At 38.0% G+C, this 15,066-nt stretch overlaps 1 protein-coding gene across 1 annotated transcript in view; it reads right to left on the bottom strand.

Moving 5' to 3' along the window:
* LOC134539194 (esterase E4-like) overlaps positions 1–15,066 on the bottom strand; it is a 333,286-nt gene that overhangs the window by 97,037 nt on the left and 221,183 nt on the right. The gene's annotated exons all lie outside the window — the stretch shown is intronic.

The raw sequence follows: 15,066 nt of genomic DNA, 5'->3' as shown, positions 1-15,066 counted from the left end.
GGCGCAAGCGTACAATGAGAGCAACGGGACACAGCGTAACGGGACACAGCGTAACGGCACACAGCGTAACGGGACAATGTGCGTAACGGGACACTTTTTCATGCGTGCAGCCGGCGTTCATCAATTATTAGACGTTGTCACGTCAAAAATGTATAGGCCCAAAACTGTATAAACCAATATGGCGTCTTTTTGGTACACGTCTCGCGCCCTACATGAACCGCGTGTTAACGCTGCCAAACTTCATGGCGACCGCAGTCCAGCGCAGGTGCTCGCGATGTTACACGATGACTTTAATATCGTCACGGTTCTGTTTCGCGAGCTCTGATGCGGGCCATTAACGAAATTTTGCTCGTTTTGCCGCCGCCGTGCACACGAGCCTTAATTGCCGGACGAGATTGTTCGTCAGGCACTAATTCAGGTGCGAGGGGAAAAGGTTGGGGAGGGGGGGGTGGGGTCGTGAATTGCCAAGCCAGATGAGCAGCGCGCGGTTAATGCTCATCGCAAATGAAAGCAATAACGGTGATAAAACTGGGTGTGAATTAAGGCGTAAATCCTCCCCCCCCCCAAAAAAAAAGGTGGGGCATGACACACCCTTAACGAGAATGTTTGCATGAAACTTGTGCACATGCCCTTATTGCGGGCGGACCCCAACAAAACAGTTTATGGCCACAAAGTGATTTACGTGAAAACAACTGTATTACTACAAAATAGTGTTCGCAGTAATATTGGGTTCGGGTTCTTACCGGACATTAATGCTCCAATAGTTAAAGCTATTCCCTGAATAACTTCCCTGCGCTCATAATAAGCAAGATAAAACCCAATAAATTCAAAATTTTGAATTATTGATCATATTTTCCATGGTTTTTTAAAAAAATATGCTCGGATGTAACATCAATTTAAATTTACTTCAGAAACACACAAGCTTTACCTCGAAAAATATAACCATAGCCATCATGTGCCGTACAAAGTTGGTGCAATATCGTTCTTGTAATGTTATAACTACGTATAACCAGGTATATGTGTTGTAACCACGTCTCGGCAACTGGTTTTCCGAAGGAAACATTTCTTCCGAGTGCCGATCGGAACGCGATCGGCGCAAGCGGCGACGCGCGGTTTCAATTGCCTCTTAGAGGGTAGACTCGCCTCCTGTTCCCGCGTTACTGCCGTCAGTTCACGCGGTTTCGGAACCGACCTCATGAACTGAAATTGCTCTCGCGCCCGATCGCCCGTTGAGGTCTACGAAGAGTTTGGAGAGGGGGGGGGGGCATGGGAGGGGAAAGTGGCGGGAATACGGCGAGGAAATCACGTGATTGCGTATTCTCTGAGAGGTTGTCGCAGCTGGCGTGCGGCGCCAAGCAGAGCGCGACTGCCATTTTGTTGTGCTCGTCGGACGATGTAATGGCCGCGTTTATTCCCCAACTCCCTCCAGACTACAACCCCGGAACTTTACAGGGGGGATTAGACCTTGCCAACCTGCAGTTCCAAAAATAAAGTAAAAGAATGTTCCACAAGCGTTGTAGAGTTTTGGTTCACAACTAAAAAGTAAATACTAACATGTTTTCCTTTATCTCTATGAACTTTGGTTCGCGCCATCCGCGACAGATGGCTGCACCGTGGTTACACATTTCCGTTCCATGTGACTTCCGTCGCATTCACGAAATTACTCCTACCAAATGCCGTGTACCTTGAGCTAAGATGTTAACTCATCGATAAAAAAAAAGCTTTAAACCACGTGAAACACTCTTTCCGTCCTTCCGCATGAGTGTTTACATAGGCACAGCAGGGATCGAAAGTCGAAATTGTGGGGACGCGGCATAGGCCAAAAGTCATTTAGTCGAAGGCACCACACCGAAAGGCACTAGACCGAAATGCATTAGACCGAAAAATTGAAAAATTATTTCGCTGGGAATATGTCTTAAGTCTGGCAAGAGGCAGTTGGCTGATAGGCACTAGGCCGAAAGGCACTAGGTTGAAAGACACTAGGTCGAAAGTCAATAGATAGAAAGACACTAGATCGAAAGACACTAGGTCGAAAGACACTAGGCCGAAAGATACTAGGTTGAAAGACACTAGGCCGAAAAACACTAGATCGAAAGACACTAGGCCGAAAGGCATTACGAGGAAATTTCGATTAAAATGACTTTCGGCCTAGTGCCTGCTACCAAAAATCTTTATACGCGAAACTACTAAGAATCCTTCGATTATTGAAAAATATGATTTATTTGTTCCGTAAACCAATTGTAATTGTCAAGAGTGTATTGACCACCCCGTGGGTGCAAATGATAGTTGTTTTTTGTTTCACGCCGTTTGGTTCCCTGTGTGCTCTAACAGCGCTAGTGTCGCTCTCGTGAAACGTTACTGTGGTAACGGTTCTTTGTTTACCGTCGCGAGCGCGCGAGCGAATAACTGCGGGACTAATTTAATCCGATCGACAAACAGATTCCTTCTTTCTCGATCGGGCTTGTTTGTGTTTTTAACGAATTAAGTTCGTTGATATGTTGAGGAGAGAGAAAAAAAAAAAAAAAAGGAAGCCGAATATAACAACGTCGATCCGCGCACTAAGCGAGTTTGTTTTGACATTTTGATGACGACTACGCATTGACGGACATAAAGCACTTCAATTTCATTTCTAGGAGTGCCAGGGGGGGGGGGGGGAGGTGTGTCTGGTTTGTGAAAAGAGGAACAAAAAAATAACAAAAGGAACGAAAAATTATAATTTGCCAAAACAAAAATCTCGTTATAGTAGTTAAAAAGTAAACGTTGGTTATATAAGGCGTATCCAGAAAGATAATAAAAATTCTATAAATATTATAAATTTTACTGTGTATTTATATATAGAATAATAGTATATATACCGTAAAACGGGGTTACTTTGCACCAATTTTTCCATTTATTTTTGTTTTGCGATTCTTTATGTTGTTAGTAAATTAAAAAATAATATGTTTATACTTTAATTTATTTCTTTAGACTTTAATGATGCTATCTACATACAATTATGAACTTAATTAATAACCTGATATGCCTAGCATAAATTAATAATGTGGTGCAAAGTTACCAATGTGAGTAGGATACTTTGCACCAATATTATTTAAATGGTATTTGGATGTATAATGACGATTGGTGCAAAGTTAAACGCAGGGCACAATTGATTGCACCAAAGCTCTGTTTTTTTAAATTAAAAAAAACATATATTTTGACTTAGAGAACCCCCAAAAAATGACAAAAAACTATGAAATCTGGCAGCTGTCACAAAAAATTATGTAAAATTCATAGTCATATTTCATGTTGAAATTCACAAAACACCATCACAACCACTTGATCTATAGTTCTACAACTCTGTACACTCCCCTTTTGGAAATCTGCTTCGGAGGGTTGATGTGCCCAATGACATCCTCCCAATCATATGTAACATCTGGTCTTGAAGGCCACTTCCAGGATTTCACTGATCGCACCATTGATGAAATTTCTGCCTCTTCATCGCCGACTTTGAGTATTTTGCCCGGAAATATTTCCCCTTCATATTGAAAAGCCACATGTTCCCCAACTATCTTCTGAGGGGCTGGTAGTGCCAAAACATCTCTAATTGATTTTTCGCCATTGAAAACGTCAGTTTCTTCATCGTCTTCTTGAGCTTCATTCAACATTAAGGCTGTGTATGTCGGCATAGCGGAGTCACTCTCAGCATCTGAAGTGGCATCTTCTGGACCATCAACATCCTCATCTTCATTGAATTGTGTTACAACTTTCTGCCTTTTGTTACTGCTTTGTCTTATTTTCTTGTGGGTTTCATCTTTAGCAGTTAGTGGGTGCTGTGAAGTGTCCTGGGTTGGGCACAGTAACTCCTCATATGCTACACTTTTTCCGGGCTCGACTGTAACCTTCTTTCTCTTAACGACCCTTAGAGGCTGTGTAAACTTTGCCCTGTGATTTTCCAGGCATTCCAAAAATGACTTTTCAATGGTCTCGCAATCGACTGCCTTATTTGCTGAAGGAATTGCAGAAAGCAATTCGTCTACATTTGCAGGATATATTCCACATTTTCGGAATCCCGAAATAAGATTTTGACCTATAGTAGCATTTGATTCTTCCATAAGTTGTTTTAGTAGACGAGGGAACTCCTGTTTGGACAGAACGGCATTCCTTCCAGCATCACTGCCTTTCCATTCTCCTAAAATCTTTCTCCAAGTGACCTTAAGTGATCTGAAGACAGCAAAATCCATTGGCTGTGTGAGGTGAGTGCTGTTTGGGGGAAGGCATATAAAGGAGATGTTGTTCTCATTGCACAGTTTGATGACATGAAGCGATATGTGTGCAGACAGGTTGTCACATAAGATCGCATTTTTTCCATCACTTTTCTTCAGTCTCGGAAGTAACAGTCGTTCAAACCAATCATTAAATGTCTGGGAATCAAACCAACCACTAGGTGTGTGGTTATAACGGGTTCCTGGAGGACAATTCTCAGTCCATGTGGTCCATAAACAACTGGACTTGTAGACAACATACGGTGGTAATATTTCGCCAATTGCATTCCCACAAAACATCACAGAGATGCTAGCCTTTGAGACATTCCTAACTTTCTCAGGGTACTTAGTCCCTCTCTTTGTGAAAATTTTTTTGTTGCCAGGGTCGTCTGTTAGGTTGGTCTCGTCGAAGTTCCAAATATTACATGGTTCAACTCCTCTCAACTCACTGGCCAAGTTTCCAATGTAAGCTCTTAAAATGTCAGGGGTGATTGCAGCACGACTTCTTTTGATATTCGATGCAAACCGGACAGTGAGCTCTGGGTGTCGCTGCAAAAATGATAGCACCCATTCTCTTCCTGGTAAGTTTTGTGAGAATGCAGGCACAGATCTCCCAGAATGATTTAAATACGATCTAACTATGACCCTGAAGTCAAATGAATCGACAGGGAAACCATATTCACTTAGCTATATTATGCAAGAAACAAAATGGTATTCTTCTGCTAGAGTAAATATTGTAGGTCTCCCTGGAGTAGAAACATGCTGGTTTTTCAACTTATAATTAATGGTTCTTCTAGCAATCCCATATTTTTGAGCTGCTGCCCTTTGTGACATCCCATTCCTTACAGCTTCCAAGCAGGTATTTAATTGATCATCAGAGTAGTCACGGTATGTCCTCGCTCCCAGCTTGCGCTGGTACCTCCTAGGCATCCTACAAAAACCAAATTAGAAAGTTAAAATCAGGGAAAATAGAATTTATGACTTTATCTTTTAAAATAATAGCTGATATGGTGACAATTATTAAACAAGCCAAATTACTTGAATGATTCCATCATAGTTAAATAAAAATTGTCATTTAATCAATATGTATGCCCTTTTAAAGCAAAATGTTGAAAATTAGCTGTTAATAAAAAGTTAATAAAAAATTCCAATACAGTAAATCCAAGATGGCGTAGTATATTCTACAATGAGTAGAGGACACTTAAAAGTGGGCTTAATAACTAATAAGGCCATACCTATTTAAAAAATAGATACATATAATAGAAAATACATAGAAAATAGGTATATTGCGCATGTTTCGGAGTAGTGCAATGTTTCCCCATTTTTGGTGCAAAGTATCAACCATTATCAATTATTGAGTAATATAATCTCATTTACAAATAAACTGAAAAAAATAATTTTGTAGTAGCAAGCCAGACAAATTTCGAACACACTGAGATAATTACTTACCTGATGAAATAATTCTCAGTTGATGAAAAATCACAATTTTGCCACAATAGAAATTATGTACTTTTAGGTTATCCAGAGATTAGATATTACACACAGTTATAAAATGGCGGGAATCGCAAAACACTTGATTAAAACAAGTTCAGAAATGCCAACCAAACAGATGACCTGAAAATTTCTCTATTTTAAAAATTTACTTTAGTAGGGCAAATTAGCTAATCTTTTACCCATTTTGGTGCAAACTTACCCCACAGGTGCAAAGTAACCCCGTTTTACGGTACCTACATAATGGAATACAAGTCCAGAAAGGACAGCCCAAATTAAAGAATTAGAGAGTTTATTTACTAATTACTATGTACTTTTTTTTAAAAATAACAACAGTCTAAATGACTGTCCACAAGTTAATCGCACTGTTCACTCTCCCCACTAGAGCTCGGCTCGACAGTGGCTCTCTCTCTCTCTCCCTCACCCCCCCCCCTTCCTGTTAATCTCTAACCACGCAACCTGGGTCCGAACCAACTGCTTCGCACTACTCACTCGTCCGCCGTACCCGAAAATATGTCTTTTGAAAAGCGCCATTACGGTTCACTCATCGGCGGCTTTATTTTCCCGCTGAGAGACCTGCCTTACGTGGAAGGAAGTAGTGGGGGGTGAAGAGGGGAACACGAAGTGTCTTCTGGAGAGAGGGGGTGGAAGTAGACCTCCGTGGAGCGCGCGGGGGCGTCTTTGAATACCGAATGGGGCGGAAAGTCTGGCGTGAGTTGTAATCGAAGTTCCTCCCGGTAGTCAGTCTCTTCCCCCCACCCCTACACCCACTCCTACAACCGAAACCCCCCCCCCCCTCCAAGACGCGGACGGCCCACGTGATGAGATTGTCGAAGCGTATACCGTCGAGGCAATGGCTGTAAGCGCATGCAGGTTCGCGATCGCCAAATTTGACGGCGGACGAAGCGGAGGGACTGGCAAAGCTGGAGACACAATTTTTTTTGACGTGACAACGTCTAATAAATCGATGAACGCCGGCTGCACGCACGAAAAAGGATGACTCATTGTCCCGTTACACTCATTGTCCCGTTACGTTCATTGCACGCTTGCGCCGCAACTATCTCTCTTCCACTCGATTGGAACAACCATCGATTCGACTTTTTCGAGGCACATTAAACTTGAAACACTCCCATTCGTTTCCTACTTTTCCTATCATCGTCCTATCCTTTAACAGAATAAAACAGATTGGAGATGTATAAAAGTTATAGTTAAAATAATCTCTTCGTTAAATTTATAAACATATTTGAATTAATGAGTGCAAATAAAAGTACATTTATAAATTAAATTGTACATTATTTTTACGCCTTCTTTGTATCCATACAAAATAGTGATAATTCAATAAAAATGATTCAATTTTATTCATAAAAGTATGCAATCATTTCATCAATGTTTTGTGATGACGTTGTCACGTTAAACTATCGACCGTAAACCGACTTTACAGACAACCAATTTTTTTTTAATTTACGACGCGCGTGTAAAATCCACGGAGTCTTAGGCTGGCTTTGTAAACTTAGAAAGAAATGCAAGGACGCGACCAATGCAAAAAAAACTGTAGATCTTACGTGTGAAACCATATATATATATATATATATATATATATATATATTGCTGCGTGAATGTCGCAAGACGTCGCCAACACTACTACTTCAAATTTTAATAAATATTCATGTACATCTTTTCAATTTTGTGTAGTTCTAAAATAACTAATTTATTTAAAAATTGCTACATTTTGAATGTTTACAGTGCAAAAGTAAAACAAATGAAAATGTGAGGCATACAATGATAAATATCGTAGCCTTTTCTACATGCTTAACGTCCGCATATTATATTTAAAAAAATTCTGAATACTTCACTTTGAATAAAGAATAAAGAAAACAAGCTGTTAAAAGTTCGGTAGTGTTTGCATCGTGATTTTGCCTCTTGCGTAATTAACAAACAGGTTTTCTAAAATATTATTTAACCTTTTTGTACCTGGCGTTGCGTAATTTATAAACCCGGCCGTAAAGTTAGTTTTTACATTTTAGGTTGTTGCCAGTGCCAAATTTTAATAGAGGAATATTTCGAATATGAGATTATTAAACATAAGGGGATAGATAGGTGCTGGAAATCACAATTTTGGTACCAAAATATACTTGGTATAAAATTATTTTTTATGTATCGATTTTTTAAACGTTGTTTTGTTAAAACATAAAATTATGAAATGTCTGAAGCTATCAGTGACTGTTACAAATGTGAAGTGTGTAGTAATTGGCGATTAGTATCCGATTAAAGTGTTGGGATTGACCACTATCGTAACATCGCTGGGAACTGACGCTTTCTTATGGGTTTCGTAGATCTAATAATGTGTCATCTTTGCTTAAAGGCAAATTTATTTTAACTATCGAACGATAGAAAAAAACTATAATGGCATTAGAACTATTGAAAACCCATCCCTCGCCCTTAACCTGCATACATTATATGGCTATGGAAGTACAAATATTAAACTTGTAGTGAGACACCTTAATAACAATAATAAGGTAAAAAATTTAATTTTTAATATTTTCTCAAAATTTTATAATCAGCAGATAATGATTTGAATACATCTGGTGATAAAAATTAAAAAACAAACGTTGAACTGCAAAATTTCTGTAGGAATAGACACAAAAAAATGTTTACGTCATAATGTAATAACCTACACGGAAGACATTAAAATTGTTTACTTATAATAATTATCACTGATTAACTTAGTTTTATGTAAGATGTTTACTCTCCCATGGTATAAAACGTTGTTACGTCATCGTCGATTATTGAACTCTTTTTAAGCTCATATATTTGAGGTGTTACACAATTATTTTGTTTAAGGCCTGCAGTAAAAATAGTGAATGATTTTTAAGGAGGAAAATTAATAGTGTATCATTTGAAGTTCCGTAAGTATTAGAGTGTTTCTACTACCTTTTCGTATCATAATTCTTATTTTTTGCTGGCAAAAGGAGTATCGGTGATGTTTAGCAATGCGATATTGTTTCGCATGAAATTGTTTTCCATTTATGATTGAATTGTAAATTGTTCATGCGTGAACTACGAATATTAATGGTGGAAGGTCTTGCGTAGGCTACAAGTCCCACAAATGTAAAAAACCAGAAACAAAATATGTTTGGTAATGATTACCCGCGAAGCGATATATACGAAAAGCTCTCGCTAGGCTTTTTTCTGTTTCTGTTTCTTTCAACGGTTGGAAACTAGTTTAATTACGTCACGGAACCATGGGTATTAGTTTTTCAGTAAGTGAGTTTAATATTTCTAATATCAGGGTTTTCGGAAACAACATGTTCTAAATTAAATTTTTTTTAGCGCGAATGTTTGTTTTTCTTGAACCTCCTTCGGCTTTTTTCAGACCTCTTTCCGTGTTCCCCGACATTTCCGGTTTTTTTCCCCACAATATTTATTCCAGCTGCAACGGCATTGCTGTTGTATACATATTTAGCGGAGCTTATCTGTGCGTTCGGCAACAGTTAAGGTGTCCGGCGAAGCTTAAAACGAAAACACTCGCCAAAAAAAAAAAATTCTAATTAACCTGGAAAGGGGGGGGGGGGGGGAAATCGTGGTAAGAGGTGTGGAGGTAGTTAAAGGAATGGGGAAAGGGATTAACACGCAACGGGGTGTTTATCTTTGGTCGTTCTCGCTTGATTATTCCATCAGGCCTGGACAAACAAAAGGTTTGGGTGGACGAAGAGGGGGTTGAAGAGGACACCGTGAGGGGGGGGGGGGTAGTAGGGGGGAGGGTGGCATTATCGTAGTCCTTGGGCGTCTCCGGACGGCACGAGTCCCTTCCAAAGAGGATTGTCTCCTGAGAGTTAATGCGCCGTTTCCCAGCGGGGCTAGGTGGTGGGGATGCCGTAACAGGCGTCCAGACGCTAATGGAAACAAAAACGTCTTTCGCGCAGGCGTGTAGTGTCTACCTCTCGGAACCCGCGCACACAGGAGAGAAAAAATGGGTGCGTGTACTTAGGTACGCGCGTGAGAAGTTATACCTACTTCTTTGACATCATTAAAAACAGTTTTTAATTGCATGCAAAAATAGTGCGTGGAGTCCCTCCGCGCGGAAGAAGTGAAACTTCGTAATGTGGAAATGAAAATAGGAAGGGGTAGAAATTGATTTTTAGTGAAATCATATTGTATCAAATCAAACTAAAAAAAATAAAGGAAACACATTAGTAAGGATTCATAGATTGATTTTCAGAGAGAGAGAGAGAGAGAGAGAGAGAGAGAGAGAGAGAGAGAGAGAGAGACCTATTGAATGTCTATAAAACTAACTTTTTTATGAGAGCAGATTTTCATGAAATAAATCATGAAATAATTCAACGGTAAAAGCTGTTTATTTAATTAAGCGGACGGGTTTGCCCCAAGGAGAAAATTGACGCGGCGAGACCTCGTGGACATAGAGAAATGACACACACTCACTATTTATGTGTATATGAAACATGATTTTTTTTCTGCAATTTAAATTGTAATATACAAAAAGGGTATTGAAAATTGAAACAAATATGGCGACACTAAAAACTGTCAGGATCTTTATTCTTGAAAACCCCATTAAAATTCGTATAGTAGTTTTGTAGAACACCGCGTACAAACAGACAGTGCTTTCATACCCTCTCCATGGTAGCGTTAAACGTTTAACGCAACCTTGATGGAAGTCGCATTAGAAGTATAACTTCAAAAACGTTTCTGTACTTTTACAAAACATTCCTTTGGAAACCAGTTTCCAAGATACAGTTTGTAATACTACAATAAAGATATCGTGACGTTGTGCAACACAAGGCCATGGTTATTTTTGGTTCTACGGAAAAACGTTTTTTTTCTCGAGATAATACTGAGTATACCTAATGCAAATCACCGTATGTATTGATATTTTTATTTATTTTTCGTTCAATCACAATTTTATTTTGTTGCATGAAGCTTTATGTGCGCAATTATCACTGGAAAGCTATTCATGGAACGGCTTGCAATTGACTATTGGACAAACTGGGACAAAACAAAGCATAAATGACCGGGTAAGAATCCGAAGCCAATATTGGCCTACTGAGAACACTATTTTGTAGTGATGCAGTTGTTTTCATGTAAATGTACAAATTTACAAACAACTGTCATTCTGCATGAATATTTTTGATCCATTTACAAAAAAAATAATTATATACAGTGTAAAGTTCAAACAATGAAATAAATGTTTATTAACCTCGTCCACTCTTTTATTTTTTTTGTGCCGGATATTCTAATGCCCTTTCCATATCTGACCGCAAGAGTAGGACGTCAAAGCTTACGCAAAATTAGTCGAGATGGGGAAATAAATACCAAGACACTTGAAAGCTGCTTTGGTCTCACTCTAATCTCCCCGAGTTAAAGCACCAATCTTGAAGTTGCTTTAACGTGAGGTAGAAATCCTGAGATTAACTTTTCCGGCTCTTTGAAATTCGATTTTGCGTCTCTCCTGTTCGGTAGTCACTCCAGCATCTAGACTCACAGACATAGTTTATACATTGACTTTGTTTAGAAAACATTCCAGAGCCTTCGTTTTAATTTCAAACTAAAGCAATCTATTGGTTGCGGGTTCGATCCTTCCACCTATATCTCTGAACCTAGTACCAACTATATAAGTTTATATATTTTATTTAACTCCCACAGTCTATAAAGATATATACTACGCCTTTAAGAGACGGTCATTTCAGTAATAACCACAATTTTGCACCTGTTTTTGTCGATGAAACGTTGAATTCATAATATCGTATTGTTTGTTATTTCTCTTCCCCTTCAAGTTTGACCACCTCTGTCCTGTATTCAGATCCTCGCCTGGGTCAAGCTATGCCGTCGGGGGTGCCTCACATTTCAAGTCATTATTTTATATTTATATTAATCACTGATCAACTTTTAGACTTTTTCAATTGTTTAACTTTCATGAAATTAAAAATATATACAGCGCATACTTTTTGCATAATTAGCTGCCAAAGTTACATTTTTAACGTTTTGGGGTTGTACAAATAAGGAGAATTTAATTTTTTGCAGAACTGAAACTTTTTTGGTTTAACTGCAATGCCACAGGCTACTTCGTGATATGGTTTGCATTTCTATCACAAAAACTCATTTCATGTTTCTTGGCTGTCAAAATCGTAACAAATTTGAGAATTTTGAAATGCCAGGTAAAATTAATTAATATTTTTTTAAATATATTTCAAAGATTTCAACGTTTGCACGTCTTTGGAGTAGTAAATATGTCATTAACCTAACCCAAAAATTTTACACTTATATGAGTGAAAAACACCCTTCAAAATCAAAATAAAGAACGAATTTCAGAAATATTTTTTTTAACCAAGACACTATTGTATTTTTTTAAAACATAATTCACGTAATCAACCTTTCATTTTAGTTTTTGCCGTCCTTGTGTGCGAATAAATTCCCTCCCAAAAAATAAGAAACTTTTTAAAAAAAATTTGACGTGACAACGTCTAATAATTCGATGAACGCCGGCTGCACGCACGAAAAAGTGTCCCGTTACGCACATTATTCCGTTACGCTGTGTCCCGTAACGCTCATTGTACGCTTGCGCCGCATCTATCTCTCTTCCACTCGACTGTTTATAAAGTGAAGTGAAAAGTTAATGTGGTTTTCATTGCTTATTACAACAACAATTTCGGCAATAAAGGTTAATTATTCTTGCATTTTAAAAATCTGATTACTAGTATAATTTGAAGTATTTATTCTTTTATTATTGAAATTAAAATGATTCAATTTTATTCATAAAAAATGCAACCAATTCATCAATGTTTTGTTATGACGTTGTCACGTTAAACTATCGTCCGTAAACCGACTTTACAGACAACCAATTTTTTTACACACCCAACCTAAGCTGCGTTTTACCATTCAATCATACATATCTCGAGTTGGTTTAGAAACTAATTTACCCATGTCCGTTATGTTTCAACTCGAATTACAAAGTACGTGTGTTATTAAAGTTAATTTATCAGTTGAATCGCGAGTAGTTGTCGTAACCAGAAGCTCTTAAATTACGAGAGTTCCAAGTGCATGTTTCACAAGGTTTTCAGTAATGAAAGTTTGAAACAGTTTACCAGTTTCATGCTGAATTTTATTTGAAAAAAATATATTGCATCGGGGGAAGAATAATGACCGGAGGATGCAAGACAGAGGATGATTCGGAGTCAGTGAATCGTACGATACCCGTGGGAGAAGTGGCTCATTATTCACAGCGCTCGGAGCGACAAGGACGGAAGCCAGTGTTTACGGATGTTTCAGTTAGTGACACTCCGGGGCGACTATCGTCCTCGCTGTTTTGTACTCCACCGGGAGTCCTTGCTAAGAGCATAGAGCGAGGGTTCCCCCCTCCCCTTCATCAACGACACACAAACAGACACAGAGTGGCGATGTAAAGTGGAACCGAAAATCCTGATATACTACGGTCGCGTTCAACTCGACGCATATTCACTCGCGCCTCTTAAAAATCCGTCATAAAAAAGGACAAATAAAATCAGTAAAAATATCTAATTGAATTTGATCCGTATAAAACATTTAAACACAGGAAAAAATATACGCACTTCAATTTTTCGCGAAATTAAAAGTCGCTGAAGTAACTACATAATAATCAATCCTAAACCCAGCCAAGATAGAATCCCGATTTTTTTTTCCATCGGTCAATAGTCCCGACTACTAGACCACGAAGCAAGACAGTTGTGGTTAAAAATATTTTCAAATAAATAAAACAAAAAATCTCCAAAAAATTAGTATATTTGTGTTAACTATTATCTACATTTTGTATACACGCCATTAAAATGTATTTAATATACAGATAATTCTTATGGAAGGATTCAAATCCATTCTTCAGCATTTGTCATTAAATTTTTTTTCTGGAGTATTCGTGATTGTTTAAAGTACAGGATATTTTATAATGAATCACCGGATTTCACAAGCCTATAACATTTATTTTTAAGAAAAAAAGGCTTCGGGTGAATTTTAACGTACGTACATAGAACAATGCAAGGTTTTTTATTACTTACTTTTCACAAAACGAGTCTCTTCTTCTGCTGGCACCGTCGTCGACAGTTTGTAAACGAGACGTCTTTCTTCTTGAAACGAAGAACGCAACTCACTTTTGACGTGAATACAACTTTAAAATTGCTTCCATAGTGGGAGGCAATTCAAAAAACGAATGATAACATAATCGGGGATACAGCTACATATCTATCATCTCCATCCAAAATTTAATTACACCACCGGATAGCTAAAGGATCAAAGAATTCGTCACGCTAAGTGAGGACTGCAACGCATCGCGCGCAGTGGAGGGGGAAGCGCCGCCATTTTGAGATCCTTATGCTGCGTTTCGAGATTTCCATTTAGTATAACTTTTGACTCGGAGAAGCTATAACGTTCGTTTGAACTTTCAATCGTCAGCTATCGTCATAATATATCTATTGCATATATAAAACATTAGTGTAAAATAGTTGCGGTGAATATATATGGTGTTAAAATAATAAAAATATTGAGTATTTTATATTTTGTATAGAAAATATTACCTGTTACGTACACGTATTCACGTACAACACACGGCCATGTCCATGACGCAGACACAACCCATTTTTTTTCCATCCCATCGCACACTGTACGAGTGAGCGTGGACAACACAGCGTTGAAGAGATTTTTGCGTTCTCCACTTTAACAACCGAGAGTCAGTTACAATTTTTCAGCAAGATTTCTTTAGGTACTACCGCAGTGAATCTCACACCGTACCAGCAGTTTTAAAATACTGGTGGTATTCTGAAAATCAAACACAAAAAACTTTGTACTATTTTAATGAACATTAAAATTGACTCGAAGCTTATTATCTTTGTCAATTTCGACGAATTGTTAAATCGGTTGAATAATCAGCTTTATTTTACATTATTTTAATGATAAGGATCAACGTTAACGGTGAAAATATTACGATATCGTCAATCGCTTGGAAGACATTCCTGCATGCATCAGGCTCTATATTTTAATAAACATACTATAGGTTCTTTTTTTTAATTGTTTGAAGCTAGTTTCTTTAATCTGATGTTTTGTTATAGCCAATGCGAAGAGAATAGTTTCTGTGTCCGGAAAAAGTCTGGAAGTACCAAAATATGTACTAAAGTACAAATACATTTGTTATATTATTTTTTAAATCTAAATACTTGTTACAGTCTCTATTTTTTTAGTAATGCCCACAGTGATTTTAAGTAAATTTGACGTGTGTATACATTTATTGGACATGTTGTATGCACGTAATTTTTTTTTCAAACGTGTTCAGATAACAGTAAAACATGCCATTGAAAAT

Source organism: Bacillus rossius, chromosome 15 (assembly GCF_032445375.1).
Source record: "Bacillus rossius redtenbacheri isolate Brsri chromosome 15, Brsri_v3, whole genome shotgun sequence".
Taxonomy (NCBI): domain Eukaryota; kingdom Metazoa; phylum Arthropoda; class Insecta; order Phasmatodea; family Bacillidae; genus Bacillus; species Bacillus rossius.
Note: the sequence above shows the minus strand (reverse complement) of the source record. Positions and strands in the feature narration are given on the sequence as shown.